The sequence below is a fragment of the Gossypium arboreum genome, chromosome 2 (genome assembly GCF_025698485.1).
Source record: "Gossypium arboreum isolate Shixiya-1 chromosome 2, ASM2569848v2, whole genome shotgun sequence".
NCBI lineage: Eukaryota > Viridiplantae > Streptophyta > Magnoliopsida > Malvales > Malvaceae > Gossypium > Gossypium arboreum.
In genome coordinates, this window is record NC_069071.1 from 16,039,916 (window position 1) to 16,045,420 (window position 5,505).

At 38.0% G+C, this 5,505-nt stretch overlaps 1 long non-coding RNA gene across 1 annotated transcript; it reads right to left on the reverse strand.

Moving 5' to 3' along the window:
- Positions 1-1,878: 1,878 nt before the first annotated feature.
- LOC128285520 (uncharacterized) lies at positions 1,879-4,996 on the reverse strand. Its single transcript, XR_008275957.1, has 2 exons — positions 4,951-4,996; positions 1,879-2,031 (listed from the first exon to the last, which is right to left on the reverse strand). It is a non-coding gene; the product is annotated as an uncharacterized LOC128285520 (long non-coding RNA).
- Positions 4,997-5,505: the final 509 nt, after the last annotated feature.

A 5,505-nucleotide genomic window follows, 5' to 3' on the forward strand; every position in this document is an offset into this window, starting at 1 on the left:
TATATTTCATTTTCATAATTAGAGTTCAAACACAAGTCACGTATTAAGCAATCCCATTTTTGGCTCACTAGCCACATACAAACAGCATGGTTTAGTTTACTTTATAACACGATCTCTATGCACATACGGCTACCCGTCATACGTATAGACTAATTAACTCAACATATAATTCAAGTAGAATCATCATATCACCGTATATTTGTTATGCTCATACGTCATGACTTAATCAAATCGTAAACTAAGTCTCGTTGCTCAAAACTTACCTCGGATGTTGTCGAACGATTTCGTGACTATTCGATCACTTTTCCTTTCCTTATCCAACTTTGGTCCTCTAAGCTCTTGAGCTAATTCAAACAAATTTAACTTATTAAAGTCTCATTATGCTAGCTTATGGCGAATATGACAAGGAGTTTGATAGGTCATATGGCCACTTTTAGCTCAAATACAAAATGGTCATACGCATTTTTAATCACATTGAGTAATTTAATACAATTAATCTAACATTTCCTCATGTGCACCTTTATGTCCGAAAACACACATCATTAACCTAATATCAATTACTAAGCACTTTAGCAATTTCTCCTTGAGTGATTATCCAAGTCAAGATAGATTCATCATCATGCTTACCTATAACCGAACACATGCAACACCAATCCATCTATTCATTCATGCGTGCATCTTATTCAAGCATGTATATCTACAACCAATTCATCATATAAATGACTATGAATTTACTCAAACAATCTCAATACCACACATGGTGCTCAAGCCCTTTTCAATTTCAAAACTTGGCTAGTACAACTATATACACTAGTAAATCAAACACTAACAATTGCACTTCACCTTACTACCATTTCTCATCCAAATAACGTGAACAACAACCATATTTCTCTTCTACTTCCTACCATGGCCGAATGCATCAAAACACCATACCATTTCAATTTTGGTCATGGTTAAACAAAGAACTTAATGTCTAACTCAAAAATGCTAAAAAGAAAATTCAAATGTCATCAATCCACCCTCACATGTATCCTTACAAAGCTTCACTTTTAGCATGCAAATGACATCAACACCAATCCACCTTAGCTGAATATCATCTCCATGACATAGTAAAGATTTGAACCATGGGCTAGGTAGAACTCAAGCTAAGAACTAAAAGCATGCATGAATCTCATAGAACAACATCAACATACCTTAACCTAGATACAAGTATGGTCGAACCTCTTCCTAATCCTCTTCCAAGCTGAACATGAAGCAAGAGAGCACCTTCTTTCTTCCTTCCTCCTTAGAACTTTCGGCCAAAAAATGTAAAAGGATGGACACTTTTTTTTTCTTTGTTTTCATCATTTTCCCCTCCATTATTTTATTACCATGCTCCTTATTTTATCATTCCTCCCATGAAACACCAACATAACATGTTTATGACATGTTTTGCCCATCACACTTTGTCCACCCTATTTGTGTAACACCCCAAACCCGGCCCAGATGTTATGGCCGAATCTGACGTGCCACATTGGAGTTGAAAACCCACGTTCCGTTTTTAGTGTTTTAAAACCATATATTTTGTTGAGTTAAGAAAGTGTATGGAAGCTGGGCACCAGGTAGGTATCCGAGATAGAGGAGGTGAGCCATGAAGGCTGCTTAAGTACCAAGCTCTTTAATTGGATCCAATCCTAGACATGCCCACAACCATAGCCACACTTTGTCATATCGAGTTTAAATTTGTTTAAGTGGACGTCTTTGATAAATCGATTAATCGTGGTGTTGAGATATTTTGAAAACAAGTATCATTTTGAAAACACGTCCTAAGTCTAGCCCATTTGAATAATTATCAACCAGGTTTAAAGTTATTAAGATTAAAGTAACCCCGAAAAGAAATAAAAGGAAAGTTAAAATGGCCTTATTACAACCCAAAAATAAATAATATTTAAAGGAAATTTAAAGAAAACCAACGCTTATTTAAAAGTCCAAAGACAATCACCGTGGCCACTCTGAATCCCCTCCGGCCCAAGTCCCCACATCTAAGCTCACCTGCAAGATTAAGGAAAGGGGGGTGAGTTTGGAAACTCAGTGTGTAACAAGCCCCTTTCAGAGCCCAAAACAATAACAGCCTGTTGGGTCTAAGCCCAAAACCAATCTCATACATGTACTGAGCCATAGCACTTTTCATATTTCATAATTCATAACACTGGGCCGAAGCCTTTTCATATTTCATATTACTGGGCCGAAGCCTTTACGGTAAACGGTATGGCCCATAGGCCCATTTCAATATCACATATAATGTCAATGAAAGAATGCAAACCCATCCGGGAGACTACTCAACCCACCATCCGCTACTCTCCACCGTACCAACCAACACACCATGTAGGATTAACTCGACCCACCCCGCCATAACTCTCCACCGGCAAATTAGTTGCTTTATCATATAACCGAGGCCTAGCCTCTTTTAATAATCAGGGCAAAAGCCCTTTTTATAATCAGGCGTAAGCCCTTTAATAATCAGGCGTAAGCCCTTTTGATAACTGGGGCATAAGCCCTTTAATAACTGGGGCATAAGCCCTTTAATAAGCGGGCATAAGCCCTTTTCACTTCCTCCATTCATATAAAACCCCAACCCAATGCATTTATGAACATCTCGTGTGCATATCATACATATCATGTGCATATCATACATGTCATGTGTATATCATACATATCATGTGCATATCATACATATCATGTGCATATCATACATATCATGTTTATCAAAATCCCATGCGTTAAGTTCATATATAAACCCTAGGGGTATAATGGTTATTTTTACCTAGGGGCAAAACGGTCATTTTCATATTATAAGGGTAATCTTGTAATTTTACCAAAATTAGGGTTTCCATGTTCATTAACGATTTACAAACAATGCATGGGTGCATACAGTGATTCCGCCCACTTTTAGCTTAAAACGAGTTATTGGGCCAAAAACCCTGATGGGCCCTACTCAGCTGATTTTGTCATCTAGGCCCATTTAGCCTATATCCATAACAGTATTAACAGTCTTAACATGCAATTTAACATATTTCCGTTTTGTACCAATTTTACCCAAATGGGCCCGAAAGCCCAATGGGCCCCACTTCGGCCCCTCGAGGCCCAACTTACCAAGAACGCCAAAAATCACATTCTTACCGTTTCCATCGTTCCCAATCATCATCTCATCGATTCTAACTAACTAGTGAGCGTTCGCTTGCTCACACTCCTCGAAATGCTAGAATTTCGGCATTTCGGCTTTTCGGCATTTTATCGCTTTAAGCTATGAAAAGGGTTCAGTTACACACGATTTGCGATATTCCTTGACGAGATCTCCTATGCGATTTCTCCTATAATCAACCACTTATAGATTAGACCATGTTATTATTAAACCAAATCGAAAACTACCTATTATCATCACTTACACATTCGCCACCATCCACAATGGCCCTTGGGTTCATACCTTTGCCGAAGTTGATGACTAGATTTAGTCACTCCGATGATCCAAGCTTTTCACACACTCCTCGATCGCTAGCCTTTAATCCTCACTATCACCAACAAACCAAATAACACCAAAAACCCTTTTAGCCTTAGTCGACGAGGGTTTTCACTTTTCTTAAACCATAAGATACAAATGGAAAGAAGGTTCAATACTTACCAAGAGATCTACTCATTGAAGAACGTTCCAAATACCTTCCTACCCCATATCCGTTGTGAATCCAACTTAAACGTGCGTGAGAAAATAGATCTAAATATTAATTCCCGAATTACTAAAATATGAAGCTTTCGCTTTTCAAAGAAATATTAATCTAAGCTATTACGAGGTTAGTACACACATTACGGGTTGAAGTTGAAACGTTTCCAAAATCAATCGCCTCGATAACCACCACCGTCACTCAAACTTAACTAATCCAATATCAATATATGTAAATCCTAAGCACATCACCATACGGAACATAAGGGCATATTCGTCATTTTACCATACAGGTATTACGGTCACTTTATCCTCTGGGGCTTTACGGTCTTTTTACCTTTTAGGGGTATTTTAGTCATTTCATCCTACAAGAGTGTTTTGGTAAATCAACAAACCAAAGGTATTTCAGTAATTTTGTAAACCAATGGTACTTCTATAATTTTAAAAAGTCAAGGGTATTTACGTAACTTTGTAAATCGGGGTATTTTGGTAATTTTACAAATTGAGGTATTTCGGTAATTTTGTAAATCGAGGTAAAACAAGAATTCGTAAATCAAGGGTAAAATAGTAATTCTATAAATCGAGGTAAAACGGTAATTACGTAAATCGAGGGTAAAACAGTAATTCGTAAGTCGAGGTAAAACGATAATTATGTAAATCGAGGTAAAACGGTAATTATGTAAATTGTGGGTAAAGCGGTAATTCTGTAAGTCGAGGGTAAAATGATAATTATGTAAATCAGGGGTAAAACGGTAATTATGTAAACTAGGGGTAAAACGGTAATTCTATAAATCGAGGGTAAAACGGTAATTCTATAAATCAAGGGTAAAACAGTAATTCTGTAAATCAAGGGTAAAACAATAATTCTGTAAACTGAGGGTAAAACGTAATTCTATAAATCTAGGGTAAAATAGTAATTCTGTAAACTGAGGGTAAAACGGTAATTCTGTAAATCGAGAGTACTTTGGTAATTTTACAAGTTGAGGGCATTTCAGTAATTGGTAAACTAAAGTATTCTAAACATGGATAACAATACGAATGGGCCTAAAGCCTATTCTCGCCCAAATGGGCCCACACGCGCTCGTGTGACCCTTTTAGCCCAAACCTAGCCACGATATGCGATTCACCTAGCCTAGTCCAATATTTACTACACAATCGAACAACTTATCCAATTGGGCCCGTAGGCCCATTGGGCCCACATGGCCCTTTTCGGCCCGAAGTAGCCATCCAACAACAAGAGTAGTGATAATACACACCTGATAGGAGACTGGAGTTAATCCACGCTCCGAGCACTCTTAGCCGACGCCCAACCCAAACGAAAGCACGCCATACAAATGAAAGGGATCGACCAAGAAAGGTACATTTACTCTCTTCATGGTTCCCTCTATTTAAAGCCAGCTTCACAACCACTCTTATATTAGCTTCCTGATGTGGGATCCCTCCAACATTAGAGTTTAAATTCAACACCAACTCTTGCCGCCCCCTGTTAGCAAAATAAATGCTCTTTGCTTGCCATGGGATTCGAACCTATGCCTCTCCTTAAATGCTCCACACGCTACTTGCCACTAAGCCACAAGGCTTTTTGTGTCATATTTTATCCCCAATTAATTATAAGGTCTAAAGGCCAAAGTCCAGGTTCCCTTTAAAAAAAACAAAATAAATTGCAAGAGCCAAGGCTTGAACCCAGGCTCCCATACAACCTTAATGACACCACAACCACTAGACTACAAGCTTCCTTGTGTCATTTATTTAACACAATAATTTAAAAACCCTCATCCAAGCATCCAGGTTTTTTTCACTTTATACCAAAA